The sequence below is a fragment of the Giraffa tippelskirchi genome, chromosome 5 (assembly GCF_054371585.1).
Source record: "Giraffa tippelskirchi isolate mGirTip1 chromosome 5, T2T-mGirTip1v1.2.pri, whole genome shotgun sequence".
NCBI lineage: Eukaryota > Metazoa > Chordata > Mammalia > Artiodactyla > Giraffidae > Giraffa > Giraffa tippelskirchi.
The window spans coordinates 181,143,955-181,162,776 of NC_137279.1; the positions used below are offsets into that span (position 1 = coordinate 181,143,955).

Sequence of the window (18,822 nt, forward strand, 5' to 3'; positions counted from 1 at the left end):
AATGAATATTCAGGCTTGATTTCCTTTAGGATTGATTGGTTTGATCTCCTTGCAGTCCAAGGGACTCTCAAGAGTCTTCTCTAGCACCATAGTTCGAAAGCATCAACTTTTTGACACTCAGCCTTCTTTATGGTCCAACTCTCACATCCGTACATGACTACTGGAAAAACCATAGCTTTGGCTATATGAACCTTTGTCGGCAAAGTGATGTCTCTGCTTTTTAATATGCTGTCTAGGTTTACCCTAGCTTTCCTTCCAAGGATCAAGCGTCTTTTAATTTCATGGCGGCCCTCACCATCTGCAGTGATCTTGAAACCCAAGAAAATAAAATCTGTTGCTGCTTCCCCTAGAGATATGTGTGTCCTAATCCTTGAAACCTGTGAATATTACCTTATGTGGCAAAAAGGAATGTTGCAGATGTGATTGACTTAGGAATCTTGTAATGGGGAGATTATCCTGGATTATTCAAGCGAGTCCCCATGTCATCATAAGCATCCTCCTCAAGGGAGGCAGAGGGAGATTTGACTGCAGAAGAGGAAGGAGGAGATGTGATGATCAAAACAAGAAGTTGGGAGTGGTTTGAGGAAGGGGTCATGAAAACTTCCAGACTGACAAGGAAATGGATTCTTCCCTGGAGCCTGCAGAAAGAACTGGGTCTGCTGACACCTTGCCTTCAGCCCAGTGAAACTGACTTCAAACTTCTGACCTCCCTCTCTACAAGGGAGCACATTTGTATTGTTTTAAGGCACAAAAAATGTGTGATAATTTGTTACAGCAGCCTTTGCAAATTAATACAACCTCCGTTTTCTAAAAAGATGTTTTTCCAATTTGTCCTCATTTTTCCCCATCCTTGCTACTCCTCGCCATCTCTTGTTTGCATCTCTTCCTAAATCTTGCTGCATCTGTAATGACTTTTATAACATATATGAACAGCAGCCCATCATGCTGAGAACTAAGCCCAAGTCCCTAACATGACAGTCCATGTGCGTCCATGTGACCAGCCTCCTGCCTATGGCTCCAGCCTTGTCCCCTGCCTTTTCTTGTCTCATTAACTATGCTTTCAGTGCAGCCATTCTTAACCTGGCTTCCTTTCTTCCCACCAAACATTTGTGGTTAGGATTTAGAAAGTCTGTGAACCCCTGAAATTCAGGTCAAAACTTATCATGTACAAGCTGTACGCTGTTTGTGGGAATGTAAATTGGTATAGCCACTGTGGAAACATTATGGAGATTTCTCAAAAAAATAAAAATAGAACTACCATATGACCTGGCAATTCCACTCCTGAGTATATACCTGAAACAAACAAACAAACAAAAAAATGAATTAAAAAAGCTACACGCAGCCAGCCCAGTGTTCATAGCAGCATTATTTATAATAATCAAGGCATGGAAACAACCTAAATGTCCATCAACAGATGAATGGATGAAGAAGATGTGATATATATACCAATGGAATACAATTCAGCCATAAAGAAGAACAAAATTTTACCATTTGCACAGCACGGACGGACTCGGAGGGCATTATGCCAAGTGAAGTCAGTCAGGCAGAGCAAGACAAATACTGTATGATATCACTTACATGCGGAATGTAAAAAAATACAACAAACTAGTGATTGTAACAAAAAAGAAGCTGACTCACAGTTACAGAGAGCAAACTAGTGGTTACCAGTGGGGTGGAGGGAAATATAGGGGTGGGGGGGCAGGAGGAACAAACTACTGGGTGTAAGATAAGCTCAAGGATGGGGAATATGGACAATATTTTGTATTAACCTGTAAATGGAAACTCACCTTTAAAAATTGTATAAAAATTAAAAAAAAAAACACCAAACATGTCCTGCATGTGTGCTCATGTGTGTTCCTGGAGACAAGATCCACAGGTATCTCTGAGCAGCTCCTGTGTCTCTAAGGAGATTGCATGCCAGTGACAGCTTCTGGTTCCCCGTACCTTTCCTGCTGCTTCAGCCTAGCACCCCCTCACCCCTGTGTTCCATTGGCCGGAAACGCCTTCCTCCCCAGATCCCCTCATTCCATTCTTTCCTCTACTCTGGACCAGCCCCTCCCCCCGCCCCGAGAACCCTGGGTTACACAGTACAAAAGGGAGACCCTCCCTCCCCCACCTTCCCTCTTAGAAACACAGATGAGAACCCTCCTCCCATCTTTCTAGAATCTGTGAACCCCAAGGGAGGGACTTAGGGGCTCGAGTTCAAGATATTTTCCCAAAGGACAACATTTTCCTCCCTAAGAGAAATTCTGGTGTCAGCCGTTAGATAATAATTTCCCCACCTTATTACCTAAACCACGAACCTGGAAGAAATAGATGTTATAATGCTGGTATTAGAGCCATGCTTTGGAGGCGAAGAGAATTGGGTGATTAATTCCAACCTGGAGGATTATGGCAACTCTGCAGAAGAAATATCACGGGAGCCATTTCTCACTGAATTATAAGGAGGACTTGATAAGAGGAAAAGAAAGAAGGGAATGGGAGAAAGAAAGGTGTGGAGGCAGAAGGGGGCTTGGTGTGGGGATGGGGAGTGGTCTTGTGGCCTTTGAACCTTTGGATGTCTGGGCTGAGCTGTGGCCAAAGAGGTTAACTTGAAGAGGTTAATTCATCAGGGGAGGCCCCACCTGGGGTGCTAGGGAGAATGGACTCTTGCATGGGCAGTGGAGAGCCATCAAGAGTTTTTGAACAGGAGAATGATATAATCAGCTCTGTGTCTTATTAGCATTTGTCTTCTCAGCCCCAGAGTACATGGCATGTCACAGGGCACAAAAGGTGCTTTTGCACGAAGGAATGAATGCAAGGTTGCCTCTGGGAGAATGAACTGAGTTTGGAAGAGGCTGAAAAAGAGGGGACCCGTGAAGTACTTTTCTAGTAGTTTAGAGTGAGATGATGAGGTGGATCCAGTCTGGGGTGCTGGGGTGAAGGGCAAGGGGCACTGAGACAGTTATTGCCAGGAAGGATTAACTGGGTAGGAGAGGGGCAGGATAAGAAAGGGGATGTTTGGGGAAGACAGGTTTGTGACCTACGAGAGGGTGAATGGTGGCATCCAGTGGGGGCCGCAGGAAGAGAAGAGGTTTGCGGATGGAGGGTTGGAGAAGAAAGTGAGGCATTTAGGAGGTTGGTATTGTGAGATCTCTCAGGTGCTAGATTCACAGAGTAGGGGTGGGATGGGAAGTGGGGAGGTGACATCTTAAGTTTCACCAGTGATCTGGGTTATGCACCCTCCTCCCGCCCTGGCTTTCTCCCCAGAGAGAAGTCTGCACAGAAGTCCAAGGGCAGGAATCTCATTTGTTCTATCTCAGAACAAACCAGCCCTGAAACCAGTTCAAAGCAGCCATTTTTCATCCCTGTCCTCAGCCACCAGCTCCTCCCAGGACCCCTCACCCTGTTATCTCTCAGCTTGGCATGGCCATCAGTTTGGGCTGGGACAAGGCACTGTATCTCCTGGAGATTTTCCTGATATGCTATCAGCAATGGGCTTTCACTTCGAGTCACAGTGTTTCGAAATGTCCATGAGAGGAACAACTCAACCTGATGAAATGTTAATTATTTGGAGATCCTGAAGGTATTTCTGAATCACAGTTAAACTATGGGTACCCCCTAATCCCTTGCCCCAAAGATGCCCTAAGAGCCCTAGAGCAGGAGATGCATAGGGAATAGTCATGGCCATTTTGGGACATAGCCCATGTGTCCTGGGGTGGGGGGGCGCCCAAGGCAGGGACTGGGGCTCACATAATTTCCTGGGGGTGTGGTGGGTGTGAACTAATGATTTGATTCTATGTCCATCCATTCATTTATTCACTTACCCTCTCATTTCATAGATAGTCATCATAGGCCCATGCTAGTTGCTGGGAATATAAATGTCATCAAAATAGATTTGTGTTATTTTGTTGCTCAGGTGGGGGAGTAAACAGGCACTTACAAAGCTTAGGGCTGAAAGTGCAAGGGTGGACTTGGTTTAAGAAGAAGAGGTAGCTAGGTTAACAAAAGAGGTAAAGGATGTTCCAGAAAGGAGATATAGCTGATATAGAGGTCTTGAGGTATGAGAGGGGAAAGTGGGATGAGTTCAGGAAGTCAAGTATTTCAATATGACCAGAGCATAGTGTGCATTCATATGAGTATGTGTGCGTATGTGCGTGGCCCTGTGATTGTACTTGCATGTACACATGAACACAAATGTGCACATACACACCAGCACATGTGTATACTCACAACATGCATTGGACACATGAGCTTATGTATGTGGGTGCATGTGGGTACATGCAAATGCACGTGTGGCTGTGCACACGTGTGTACACATGCACGCGCGCACGCGTGTGTGTGTGTGTGTGTGTGTACACGGGTGTACATATCTTGGGTGGGGGAACATGAGAGAGATGAGACTGGAAAGTGTGGGCAAAAGAGAATTACAGGCTCTCTTCCTCAATGATTTCAGGGCTTAAGAAACAACACAGGGAAGGGAACTATTTCGCAGGTGACCTCTACTCCCTTTCTGGACCTCTTGTCATCAAACAAACCTCCCCAAGGAAAGGAGGCATCGAAGAGCCTGGCCACACTCGCAGCATGAGTTTAAGGAGGGCAGAGAGGATACTCGATTCTTAACTACTCAATACATTATCCCACCCCACACCCCTGTTATTACTGCAAGAGGAAAGACTTGCCATGTTTCAGGTTCCTGATTTCTACCCTTGCTCTTCTTTGGTTTCACAAGGATGCACCGAGGTGTGTCTCTGCCTGGGCTAGTTCTCCCAACAGTAGAGAGAGATGTTGCTAAGTGGAAATTTTCCAGACCGGTGGCTGACAACCGAGTCATGCACTCGGGCAAAGGAGCCCAAGGTCCTACTCTGTTCCATGTGTAGCTCCTGTGCATGCTGGCTAATTATTTGTGAGGGACGTTTCTTCCAGAGAGACTGGCATCCTGACAGGGCACAGGTGTTGGGGTGTTACTCTGCTCAGCCTCCCCAGCCCAGCCCAGCAGGTTGACAGCAGCTAATCTCAGGCCACCTGTGAAGCTTGGGCAGCGGTCCCCACCTTGGTCCTGAGAGAGCCTGGGGTCCATCCCCCATGCTATACCCTGCCCTCCGAGAGCTGTAGGGTCTGGCTTTTACTGTGCCTTTTCTGGACCATCTCCTGGGAGCCCACTTTATGTCAGGCTGCGTGGGAGGCCATTGTTGCTTCACTCTGTGTTGTTATCCTTGAAGAGATGGGAGAAGAGACACATAAACAAATGAAATACAATCTAGAGTAAGAAATGCCATAGAGGCGGACTGAGAATATACCTATAGGAGAAAATGTTCAATTCGAAGCTTAACACATAGAAGGTGTGTAATAATGTTTAATTAAAAAATTTAGGATGCAATGGATAAAAGCATGGACTTTGGAGTCAGATTCTGGCTCCAGCAGTGCTAGGAGGCCCAATGGCAATAATAATCATAATAACATTTAATATTTATTGAACACTTATTTGCAACAGGTATGGAGGTGGGGAACATAACAGCAACAACAGCAAATATTCATTGAGGGTTTACTAAGTGCTGGGCACTGGGTTTAAGCTGTTTACGTGCATTGTTTTATGTGACCTTTAGACAATCCCATGAGGTATATGTGCTGGGCAGAATAGTGGCCCCCAAAGATGTCTGTATTCTCATCCCTGTGAATATCTTACCTTATAAGGAAGAAGTGACTTTGAAGATATACTTAAAGATCTTGAGATGGGGAGGCAATCCTGGATTATACAGGTGAGATAATCACAATTGTCATCACAATTGTGTAATCACAGTTGTCCTTACCAGTGAAAGAAGGAGACCAGAGGGGCTTTTCACTGGCAAAAAGTTGGATATGCTGTAGACTTACATAAGATTTGAAGATTGTGTTAGGAAGGAAGATGCAGTGCTCCATTAGCAATGTCTGCCAAGGATGTGGGAAGGGAAGATGGTGTATGAGTTGGTTATTTACCATCCTAAAAGAGACCCAAGTAAGGAAGCTGATTTACTCATGCCTTCCCCTGTCCTTCTAACAGTAGCATATTACTCGTCATGGACAAGTCCCAGCTCCCAGCTGGATACTGGTTTAAAGATGGGTATCTCTACACCACTGGTTTCCTCTAAGTCTTGGATTCCAGTGCCCACCTGAGCTGACCCAGGTATTTTGTAATTTTCTGTTGGAGCTTCCTCAAGGTAGGCTGGTTGCTGTGAGGTAGTGAGCTGCTTCCTATCAGCTCTGGAATCATGGAGAGAGTGCTGGACTTGATCAACAAATCTGGGTTTAAAATCTTGGCTCCATCGTTTACTACTTGGAGTTGGAGAAAGGAGGAGAGAGTGTATTCTTGGTTGAGGGATGGGTATAAGCAAAGGCAGAAGCATGGCCCATCGTGGAGGTCTCATGGCAGATGGGAACCCTCGGGAGATAGTGAAGGATGTCAACATGGCCCTCTCTCTCTCAGTGTTGGCTTAGGCTCTAAGACAATTGAGAACTTGTCCTTCTGAACAAGTTGTTGGAGTGCTATGCTATTTCCCTCCCTGGTCCCACGCACAGAGTGGATCTTTATCCTAAGCTTAAAAAGAGGGCCTACATCACCCCTGGAATTTGAGACATACAGTGGATTGGTGTCCAGCATGGTCTTGAGTATGGTCTGCAGCTGAGAGGCTGGCAGAAGTGGCTGTGGTCACGCTCAACTTCCATAGGCCAGAGTGTTGGGAACAGGAGCCCACATCCCAAGCACCAGGGTCATTTAAAAACAATTATCATCTGTGATGGTGGTCAATTTTATGTGTCAGCTAGGCTAGACCATGGTGCCCAGATACTTGGTCAATATTATTCTGAATATTTCTGAGTTTTTGGATGAGATTAGCATCGAAATCAGTGGATATTGAACAAAGCACATTGCTCACCGTAATGTGGTTAGGCCTCATCCAACCAGCTGAAGGCCTAGCTAGCACAAAAGACTAGCTCCCAAAAATTTTGCAGCAGATGGCCTTTGGACTTGAACTGCAACACTGGCTCTGGATCTCCAACCTGTCAGCCCACCCTGCAGACTTTGGACTTGTCAGTTTCCATATTCATGTGATCCAATTCCTTAAAATAAATCTTTATATATGAGATATACATATGTGATATATGTATATATCATATGGGTTGTGTTCCCCTGGAGACCCCTGACTAGTATCCCACCTACAGGGCTTTCTCCCATGGATGAGGCAATCTCAGCAGAAGAAGGCTGGAGGATTACTCCTGGATGCAGACTTGGGGGGAAGCAGTCATATGGGCCATCCTGTGACTACCCACAGGGTGACCGGTGGGATGACTAACATTGTCTGCATTCAAGAGGGACTGCTGTTTTATATTCCTAGTGAGAGTGTTTTCAAGCAACCCATGAAAGCCACTTACTCTGAAGGTTTTGTGAGAGAAAGAATACATCAGGATGTTGGGGTACCTCACAGGTCTCAAGAGCAGCAAGCCCAGTGAGGAGTTTCATGACAGAGGCAGGAACCCAGGTCCGCCGTCTTTCCCTCTCCATCCTGTGGCCTCTTGTGTTGTTCTCTCCGGGGAATGACTCTCTTTACTTGCTCACCATTACACGTTGCCTCAAAATGTCTTCCTCATCCGTGGACTACTACCCACTACAACCCACCAACCATTTATATCTCTTAGTTCACATTTTCAAGAGAAATCTGATTGACTGATGGCTAGCCAATGGACTGCCTCCCCCGGTCAGGCACTCCCTTCCTCCTCAACAATGAGGTGGGGTTACCCTGGTAACGCATGGTGTCTGGGCTGCTCCCTTCTAGGGCTTCAGTGGAAGTTAAGTGTGCAAGAAGATCAGCAACAGTAATCGGAGGGCTAGCGTGACTGCAGCCTGCAAAACACGAAGATTATACTGAAAGATGAGGCTGTGAGGGGCAATTTGGAGCTAGATCATGGGGGATCTTGAGTGCCATATCAAGGAGTTTGAACTTTACCTCTTGTGAGCAGGACCAGTGAAGTAACATTCATCAACAGATCCATCCCTTCAGGTCACTGCCAGGTGGCTCATTTGCCTGGCTAAGTAGTCTGACTGAAAGGTGGCAGATAGCTGGGGGATGCTCTGAAGAATGTGCCTTTTTTGATGGACTCCTGGAATGATGCTCCGGCTTTGGAATGATTCACTTCAAGGACTCTTGGCTTTTGTATATTTCAACTCTCAATTGCAACACTCCACTAATGTGGTTTTTTGCATTGAATTAAAATTAATCTAATACTTGACAACTCCGGCTGGACGCCTGCCAAATATGGAGACTAGAGATGCTTCCTGTAAATTCTGCCACAGAGGATTCTTACGATTCAGGGAACATCTCATTTATCTCACTGCTATGCACTCCTGACCCTAATTCTCTGGAGATTCCTTCCATAAGACCCTCTTGCATAAACGTGAGCATGTTCCATGGCAGTTACTTTTTCAAATCTGTATAACCTCTGGGGACCAGGATCATCTGAGGTGCAGGGAGAGGGTCATTTAGATGAGCCAACTCTGTTCAAAGTCAGTCTTGGATTTTTTCCAGTAATAATCTCTTTCGTCATTAATGGCCTGCTGAGTGAATCTTATTATATCTCCTTAAAATAATTTAGATGCTAATATCTCCCAGTGACCATTATGTGGGGAATGTGGGGCTGGAGGTGGTGCTAAGGACTGAAAGCTGTCTTCTTTCTACTCTCCTTTTCACAGCTGGAGACCCTCATCTGATGGACTTAGAAAAGCTGCCCTAGCAACTAGGATTTTCATGCCTTTGCCCTCCAAATGCCTTTGATTGGTATCACAAAAGTTCTGCTTTCTGAATGAGGAGCAGGATTCTGGGTGAGCAACCCCAAGGGATTCTGGGTGAATTTTCCAAAAGAATTCTGGGTAAACAATGGAAGGGAAGGTGTGTTTTTGATCAGATGTGAGCTTACGGGTTGGCTAAGGAGGCATAAAAGAAGAGGAGGAATCTGGCAGTCAGGAGATTTGACTTCCGTTCTAGGTGTATTGGGTTTCCCCGGTGGTTCCGCAGAATCTGCCTGCAGTGCAGCAGAAACAAGAGAGGTGGGTTTGATCCCTGTGTCAGGAAGATCCCCTGGAGGAGGGCATGGCAACCCACTCCAGTATTCTCGCCAGGAAAATCCCATGGACAGAGGAACCTGGAGGGCTAGAGTCCGTAGGGTTGCAAAGAGTCAGGCGTGATTGAGCACAGCACAGCTAGGTGTGTTATTACTGCTACCCAAATTCCTTCCTTCCTTTCTTCCTTCCTTCTTTATTTTGCAGGATTAATGCCTACTCCATGTCAGGTCCTGTGCTGGTTCTGAGCAAACAGAGATAGACAGGTCTTCATTCTTCTTCAAGGAGATCACAGCTTGTCTATGACTTTCTCCTTCCTGAGCCTCAGTTTCTTATCTATAGAGGGAGCAGGTGGGAATGGACGTTCTCAGAGGGCTCTTCCAAGGTTGGTGCTCTTCCATGGTAAGAGCCTTGATATCTGGCACTTTTTCCTTGATCTCATTCACTAAACTCCACCCATGCACTGCCTCATGGGCCAGGGATGCCGGCTTGCCATCAGCATCCTGCCCTTGAGTTGCTCAGGGTCAGGTAGGGCAGAAACACATGTGAGCTGGCAGCAAACAGGCCAATATGTTTGTCCACAGCCTTGTGGAAAAGTGGAGGAGGGAACAGGTAGCTTTGTTCACGGATGCTGATTGTGAAGCTGGAGGTTTCCCAAGTTTCAAGGGTTTCATCCTCCTAGATCCCCCATAAAATCCCAGCCTGATTCCAGCCAACTGTTACAATCCTTTAACCAGACAAAGGGTTGGACAGCTTTTTTCTAACTCTTGGAACTCCATTTCTGGTTCACCTATGGGGAATTGTGTAGAAAAATAGGCTGCGTCTGCACTGAGGTTCTTGATTTTGAGCACCAGGGAACATGCCACCACTTAAAAGCAAAGTGTTTTTTAATGCTGTTGACATTTTAAGAGAAATATTTCTTGTTGGATGCTGGAGAGTACGCCAGTGTTGTTTCTAAGAATGGGAGGGAGTGTGAGATAGGAGTATCAAGTTTGATTGTGTAGCATATGGGCCTCTCAAGGCAGAGGGAAGGGTCAAAATGACATCCCAAATATTGTTCTAAGGATGCTGTGTCTGTAGTTCTGTCTCAGGCTACCCACGGGAACTCTAACTCGAGCTGATTTATCCCGATAGGTCCTGGGAGTTCCTGGCTATCTTGGTTTGGGTCCCCCCAGAAACAAGGTGTATTGGTGAGGATTCAATCAGAGAAGAGCAGCTGCCACCAGGAAGAAACAAGTTGACCATGTTCATCTCTTAGTAGGGTTTTCCTGAACCCCGACTAACACTTTAATACTAAACTTTGTTCTGATTTTCCTTCCTGTAGGATATATATCTACACTTAAGAGATTTGTTACAAAGATTGAATTTTACACACTGTGGGATTCTCTGTAAGTTCTGATCATATTGCCTGATATTGGAGGTTGATGTCTCCAGGGCAGGCAGCTGGGAAGGGAAGATGGATGAAAACGGAGGGAGGTCAAGGACAAGCTGGAGCCTGCACCCCTGAGGCACCCCTGCGAGGATGCCATGAAATCAGGGTATGGGGGATGGTCTTCTGTTTCAGAGCGAAACACGTCTGCCTGACCTGTCCATCAGAGACATGAAGTAAGATCCAGGGAGCTGATCCCAGGAAACATCAGTGAGGGGTGAAGGTGAGGAAGAGGGACTGGGAAGGAAGAATCCAGCCCAAGTGATCCCACAGAGCGTGATCCCCCGGGAATTCTGGGAGGTAGCATGGACACAGCTTTTGGAATTACCTCTGGGCTGAGGAAGCTGGGGAATTGTCTCTGATGCCGGTTGAGAGTTGCTTCCATCCAGAGAGTAGGCGTCTGGGCAGGAAGTTTCATGTGTTCGCCTTTGCGGGCTTTGGAGGGCGGCAGGGACGCTGAGGGCAGGGCTGAAAGGATTCCCTCTACACGGGGGCATGACTTATATGATCTCAGCTATCAAGTCCACCATCTTCTCGAGCTCTTGCTGCAGCTACAGTGGTGGCAGCTCCTTCGGTCTCCTGTGGTCACTTGAAGTGGACAGAGTGATTTCCACATCCACTATGGCTGCTTTACAACGCGGTCCTGAAAGTGGGGCTGACCTGGGTTCACGCTCAGGCCTCTTCAGAGATTCGAGGGTAAGAGTTGATTATGTCTTAATTTGTCTTGTCTGGCTGTCTCCTGGATTCAGCTGAACATGGCCCAGGAGACATCTGCCAGTTGACTGCTATTTTCTGAACCAGACCTCTTTTCTGGTCAAGACCCATTTGTGAGATCTAAGGGTGTGCTCTACGCAGCAGACCTGCACTCTACTCCACTCAGGCCCAGCAGGACCACAACTCAGCTGAAACTCGGGGCCTCAGAGCTCCCAGGATCTCTGCCCCAGAGCTAGAAGGGGCCAGCCTAGTCAACTCACCTATTGCCCTCACTCTACAGACAGAGAAGTTGAGGCCCGGAAAGGAGATGGATTTTTCTGGGGTCACATAAGCATTTCGTGGGGTCCCAGATTGTCTGAATCCACCACCAGCTGATTTCCTGTAACACTGTGGTCTGTACCAGACAAAGTGTCTGGGTGGCTGCTCCTTTAATAGGAATCTCGTCATAAGCAGTTGGGAAATCTCTTTTGCGAGTGACTTTGAACCTGTTTCAAATCCTGGCATTGACATGCCCTCCAAGAGAGAAGAGCATGGACTTCAGACTTGGACAACCTGGGCTTGGATTCTAGCTCACCTGTTATGTGACACTGGGAAAATTACTTAAACTAGATGTCCCACTTCTTCACCTGAAAAAGAGGATAATAAAACATATCTCTCAGGATTGTCGTCCGGAAGAAATGTGTTAATGTACGTAGAACACTTAGCACAGCCTCTTGGACATAGTAACTATCCACTAAGTAGTGATGATGACAATTATTGTTGTTGTTATTACTGTTAATGTCAAAGCCATTTGCCTCCAATGTAGGGGCAGCTGATCATGCTGCCTGTATGCTACTGCTAAGTTGCTTCAGTCGTGTCCGACTCTGTGCGACCCCATAGACGGCAGCCCACCAGGCTCTGCCGTCCCTGGGATTCTCCAGGCAAGAATACTGGAGTGGGTTGCCATTTCCTTCTCCAATGCTGCCTGTATAAGTTTGTCTAATTCAGGGGTTGGATTTTAGGAAGCTCATTGTGACTGTACATCTAAGCCCCACTTCCAGCCCTGCCAGTATCAGTAGTAAAATCGATGCTTTGGTCTCTACCTGTCTTATTCTTTTGTATTCTATTTAGTTAGTTCAGATCCTGGATGGGGAAACTAGAAGTATTTATTGGGCCTGATCAAACCCCAATAATGTTCAGTATGAACATGATGAAAAATTCAAAGAGGGAAAAAATTACTCACAGTTGTGTCATCTGGAGGTAACCTTCTTTAGCTTTTTCAATGTGGGTATATATATTTTTAACCAAAGCTGTATTATGTTGTAGGTTTTATATGTACTTTTTCCCTGAAAGATGAAATGAATTCCTTTTCAATAAATGTTTTTTTGATATGATTTTTAATGGCTGAATGTTTTTCAATTGTCGGTGTCTTCTACGATTTAGTGAATGAGTCTGCAGCTGGTGGTGTACCAGGTACTTTCTGCTTGCAATCAAATTCACTCTTCACCCTCAGTGACCTCTCTGAATTCCCATGGACCCATCAACAGGCTGCTGTGCCCTAGAGTGCTGTGGGTACCCAGCACGGAAGAATGCAGAGCAGCGCGCACGTGCAGATCCTGAGGGTGGACTGGGCTATGCCAGGCGCGTGCATGCTAAGTGGCTTCAGTACAGGCAGACTCTCTCCTAAACTTGCCTGTTAGGGTGGGAAGGGGAAGATCCCAACCCAGGGATCGAACCCAGGTCTCCCACATTGCAGGTGGATTCTTTACCAACTGAGCTATCAGGGAAAAACCCGGGAAGGGGACAGGGTCCAGCAAAAAAAAAAAAAAAAGGCAGTACTATTTAGACATACTTCCTCCATTTAGAACCAAAAGGAGTGAGGAGGGGAAAAAAGGCCATGTAAAAAAACTTCCAAATACTATCACACACCTTATCATGTTTAGTTGTCACAGCTAACCTGTGAGATAGGTAACATTATTGGTTCCTACTTTACAACGAAGACTAAAATTCAGACAGTAAAGTATTTGCCCAGAGTTACACAGCTAGTGAGTCACAAGCTTGGACTAGAAGCCGTACATGACTCCTGACCCCAAGTTTCCCCTCTCTGCATGAATCCTGAATGTTTTAAGTGTTTGGAGTTTGAAGGAAGGTTGCCAGGGTGTGGTGGGCCAGGCTCTTGGCAATTCTAAGGCCAGGCTGCCCAAGAAACCAGGGAGAGGGTTGTAAAGGTTGTGAGCAGAAGAGCAGCTGTTGCTCAGAATCTGTGAGGGCTGCCATCTGAGGCTCCCAGCAGCCCTTGCGCCCACCACCAGCCCCGACCTTACCTCTCCTGGTTCCCCGCATGCCCCCGTGCTCCGCCCGCCTCTGTGCCTCTGCAGGTGCTCTTTCCTCTTCCCAGGATGCCTTCTCTACCTAGCATCCCTTGTGGACATTTTCTGTCCCTAAAGGAAAAATAGACATGCTCTCCTCTTCCACAAAGCATATCTTGACCCTTTCCTCTGAATCACTTTGATTTCTATGTGGAAGTGAACCACAAACCCCACAGGAGCCTGCGGCAGAGCCCTTCCCCCTGGCTTCTACAGCAGCAGCTTGCCGTTAGAGGGTGTGCAGCTGTTTGTCAAATCACATCAGAAATTAGGAGTTTTGCCTTTCGACATTGCCCCCTGCATTCCAAGAGCGGGGAGTGGGGGCTCAGGTTCTACTTAAGAGACTGCAGAAGCTCTTTCAGGGAGCCTGCCCACCAACACACACACACACACACACACACGGACAGACACAGACACAGCTGCAGTCCTGACACTGTGTGTACACAACTTTCAGGATGTTTTTCCCTGACCCTCATAATAGTCCCCGCATCCTTCCCCACCTCTCCATCCCTCTAGGCATCAGTTGGCTATTGCCGTGTAACAAAGCACACCAGAAGCTAGTGGCTTAAAATGTAAATTTGTTAGTTTTCACGATTCTGTGGGTTGATTGGTTTCAGTCGAGTGACTCTACTTCCCATACTCTTCCAGAGGTCACTCCTGTAGCTGCGTCCCATTGCCCAAGATGGTTGGTAGTTTAGTTTGAGCTTCTCTAGAACTGAACTCCAGTCCACTTCCAGTGGCCGCTGAACTCCAGAGTGAAAAATGCTAACTCTCACAATCACAGGAATTTAAGCAAATCACAGGTCTACCCAGATTCAGGGGGAGGGGAACCAGTCTCCCCCTCTTGGCGTGAAGGGCAGCTAAGCACAGAGGGAGCGGAGGAATTGTTGGAGGCCACATTTAGAGACTAGCTCCCCTCCGCTCCTCTGCCTCAGGCTTGGCTTCATCCTGAAGCAGTCTCCTAACTGTTCCACTGCTGCTGTCCCTTCTGTACTTCATTCCTTAGCCAGAGGGATCACTCCAGGATACAAACCTCAGCACGTGATTGTCTTACTCTTCTCCTGTAGTGGCTCCCATTTCTGTAGACTTAAGTCCAAGATCCTCAGCCTAATAGATTCATCTCCCAAGAACCCTGGAAGCCTCAGACATTGTTAATTTCCTCTCGATTAAGCCTCACCCCTGGAGCGCAAAGTCAAGTGGGCCTCAGGAAGCATCACAACGAACAAAGCTAGTGGAGGTGATGGAATTCCAGCTGAGCTATTTCAAATCCTAAAAGACGATGCTGTGAAAGTGCTGCACTCAATATGTCAGCACATTTGGAAAACTCAGCAGTGGCCACAGGACTGGAAAAGGTCAGTTTTCATTCCAATCCCAAAGAAAGGCAATGCCAAAGAATGTTCAAACTACCGCACAATTGCACTCATTTCATATGAGTCAAGGTAATGTTCAAAATTCTCCAAGCTAGGCTTCAACAGTATGTGAACCAAGAACTTCCAGATGTACAAGCTGGATTTAGAAAAGGCAGAGGAGCCAGAGATCAAATTGCCAACATCCATTGGATCATAGAAAAAGTTAGAGAATTTCAGAAAAATATCTATTTCTGTTTCATTGACTACACTAAATCCTTTGACTGTGTGGATCACAACAAACTGGAAAATTCTGAAAGAGATGGGAATACCGTACCACCTTGCCTGCCTCCTGAGAAATCCGTATGCAGGTCAAGAAATACCACTTAGAACCGGACATGGAACAATGGACTGGTTCAAAATTGGGAAGGGAAGTACATCAAGACTATATATTGTCACCCTGCTTATTTAACTTATATGCAGAGTACATCATGCAAAATGCCGGGCTGGATGGAGCACAAGCTGGAATCAAGACTGCTGGGAGAAGTATCAATAACCTCGATATGCAGATGACACCACCCTTATGGCAGAAAGCAAAGAGGAACTAAAGAGCCTTTTAATGAAGGTGGAAGAGGAGAGTGAAAAAGCTGGCTTGAAACTCAACATTCGAAAAACGAAAATCATGGCATCCAGTCCCATCACTTCATGGCAAATAGATGGTGAAACAATGGAAACAGTGACAGACTTTATTTTCTTGGGCTCCAAAATGACTGCAGATGGTGACTGCAGCCATGAAATTAAAAGATGCTTGCTCCTTGGAAGAAAAGTTATGACAAACCTAGTTTAGTTCATTTCAGTTCAGTTGCTCAGTCGTGTCTGATTCTGTGATCCCATGGACTGCAGCACACCAGGCTACCCTGTCCATCACCAACTCCTGGAGCTTGCTCAGACTCATGTCCGTTAAGTTGATGATGCCATCAAAACATCTGATCCTCTGTCATCCCCTTCTCCTCCTGCCTTCAATCTTTCCCAGCATCAGAGTCTTTTCCAATGAGTCGGCTCTTCGCAAAGTGTTGGAGCTTCAGCTTCAACATCAGTCCTTCCAATGAATATTCAGGACTGATTTCCTTTAGGATTGACTGGTTTGATCTCTTTGCTGTCCAAGGACTCTCAAGAGTCTTCTCCAACACCACAGTTCGAAAGCATCAATTTTTTGCACTCAGCTTTCTTTATGGTCCAACTCTTACATCCATACGTGACTCCTGGAAAAACCACAGCTTTGACTATATGGATCTTTTCCAGCAAAGTAATGTTTCTGCTTTTTTAATATGCTGCCTAGGTTGGTCATAGCTTTTTTTCCAAGGAGCAAGCATCTTTTAATTTCATGGCTGCAGTCACCATCTGCAGTGATTTTGGATCCCAAAGAAACCTAGACAACATTGGACTCATTGGAAAAGACCCTGATGCTGGGAAAGATTGAAGGCAGGAGGAGAAGGGGATGACAGTGGACAAGATGGTTGGATGGCATCACTGACTCAATGGACATGAATTTGAGCAAGCTCCAGGAGATGGTGAAGGACAGGGAAGCCTGGCATGCTGTAGTCCATGGGGTTGCCAAGAGTTGGACATGACTGGGTGACTGAACAACACTAATTATATATTAATGGAAATATGGTAGTTGTTTGAGCAAGTGTCAGGATTCTCCTATCAAACTGTACCCTTGCAGGACAGGGACCATGCCACTCATCTTGCCTCCAGACTAGGCATCCATAAATATCTGCCTAGTGAATGAGTTTAATCCCTATAGGAAGAGATGAGGAAGGTGAGGCTAGAGAGGTCTGAGGGTTTGGCCAAAGTCATGCTGCAGAATTGGAATTTGAACCTGAATCCTTTTGAACTCCAAGATCAGTTCTTTCCTCACACATATCAATTAGGTTACTTTCAGCTATGAGAAATATAAGACTCAACCCAAAAATGTTTAGGCAAGGTAGATAGTCTAATGATTCATAATAAGAAACCTGGAGCTAGGGCAATTTCAGGGTTGATTATTTCTGCCCTCTACTGACCTCACCAGGGACTCAAGTTCTTGTCATGTCTTCTCAGCTGTTTTCCATGGTCACAAGATAGCTGCAGCAGCTCCGGGCATCTCTCTTTAAGATCAAAGATCTTAGAAGTCCTCCAGCAGACAACCTCTACCCCCTTCATATGTCAGTGTCTAGAATTACATTCTATCCCCATTCCTAAGCAATCATTGGCTGGAGAGATAGAATGGCTTCAACTGGCTTAGACAAATCAAAATATACTTGCATGAGTTTGTAAATTACTGATACCAAGAAGAAAATAGGTCTTCTGTAAGCAGGGAGCAGGGAATGACATCAGGTAGTCAACCCACACAGAATGCCACACCATACCCAGACCTGCTATGCTCCCAAGGAGGGCTCAGACCTTTGAGAAAGAAGAGAAAATGTTGCCATAGTTAAAGATCTTTACTAGCTTTCCCGCTTTCCTTCTGTGTCCAGGGATGCTTGGTTTGGCCTGGCCAAGGGGACTGAGCTGCTGCTTCCCTGAACATACCTCCTGGGTACAAAGGGAGGAAGGCACTTTTCTCCCTTGGGCCCAAACAGCTTTAAGAATAAAATCTTCATTTCTCTTCATTCTGCCCAGCAGTCTCGGAGGTCACCGTTGTCTCTAACCTTCCTTATCTTCTCCAGCTTACATACTTGTCAAGTGAGGATTTTGCTTCCCTTCTCTGCTCAGATAACAGGTGATATGTGAGAGGTTGGCGTCTTTAAGAGCGATTAGTTCGGGTTTTATGTGCATATATTTTAAGGATTTCAAGATTAAACTTTTCCTCCCTCCAAGTAATTCACTTTGGAGAGGCAGCCTCATGCCTATTTTATTTTGTGGTGAACTCAGTCTTGTACACAGTAGATCCTTACAGCCTCTATGACCGTGTTCGATCTTCCCAGGAGGCAGTGTACAGTACTGGTTAGAAGCTCAGTCTCTAGATTCAGATCTGAATTCAATTCCCAATGCTGTCACTTGTTACCTATGTGACCTTGGACAAATTGCTTCAGCTCCCTGACCCTGAGATTCCTCAAATGGGGCCACTGATGGCCTTCACCTCATCGCATTGTGAGGAGTGAATAAGTCACCACGAAGTGCCAATAGTGTTACTGAAGGTGGTTTTCTCAGCTGGGGCTTCCCTGGAGGCTCATACAGTAAAGAATCTTCCTGTAATTCAGGAGACATAGGGTTCAATCCCTGGGTTGGGAAGATCCTTTGGAGAAGGAAATGGCAACGCATTCCAGTGTTCTTGCCTGGGAAATCCCATGAACAGGGGAGCCTGGGGTCACAAAGCCAGACACGACTGAGCGACTAACACAGCCAAGGAAGGGAGACAACTCTTACAGGACAAGACCTCCTCCTTCTTTCCTCCTCTCGTTCTTCTACTTTCTTTCTTCATCAAATATTTATTGATCTCTATTACGAATGAGACACTGCTTGGAATTAGGAATACAGTACAGAGAAGAACAAGACAATGCCACCTCTGCCCTCCTGAAGCTTATAGTCTATCAGGGAAGACATCTATAAGAGATGAATTTAAGAACAAGGGCAATAAATGTTCCATGAGGAAAGGTAGGCATTACAGAAGGTAAAATGCAGAGCTCATCTGGGACCCACAGCGGGTGACGATTAGGTAAAGCCACATAGGAGTAATGGTATTTATTTATTTATTTGGCTATACCAGCTGTGATGTGCAGGACCTTTGATCTTCATTGAGGCACGTGGGATCTTTAGTTGAGGCATGCAACCTCTTAGTTGTGGCGTGTGGGATTTAGTTCCCTGACTAGGAATTGAACCTGGGCCCCCTGCATTGGGAGTGCAGAGCGTTAGCCATTAGACCACCAGGGAAGTCCC

The 18,822-nt window shown here is 46.1% G+C and overlaps 1 long non-coding RNA gene across 2 annotated transcripts; it reads left to right on the forward strand.

Annotated features, from left to right (window-relative positions):
* The first annotated feature begins 7,793 nt into the window (after nucleotides 1-7,793).
* On the forward strand, nucleotides 7,794-11,871 carry LOC145506773 (uncharacterized). Of its 2 annotated transcripts, XR_014054317.1 has the most exons (6): nucleotides 7,794-8,406; nucleotides 8,702-8,830; nucleotides 9,275-9,452; nucleotides 10,392-10,455; nucleotides 10,632-10,719; nucleotides 11,246-11,871. It is a non-coding gene; the product is annotated as an uncharacterized LOC145506773 (long non-coding RNA). The 2 variants fall into 2 exon arrangements; XR_014054318.1 differs by lacking the exon at nucleotides 9,275-9,452.
* The last annotated feature ends 6,951 nt before the right edge of the window (nucleotides 11,872-18,822 follow it).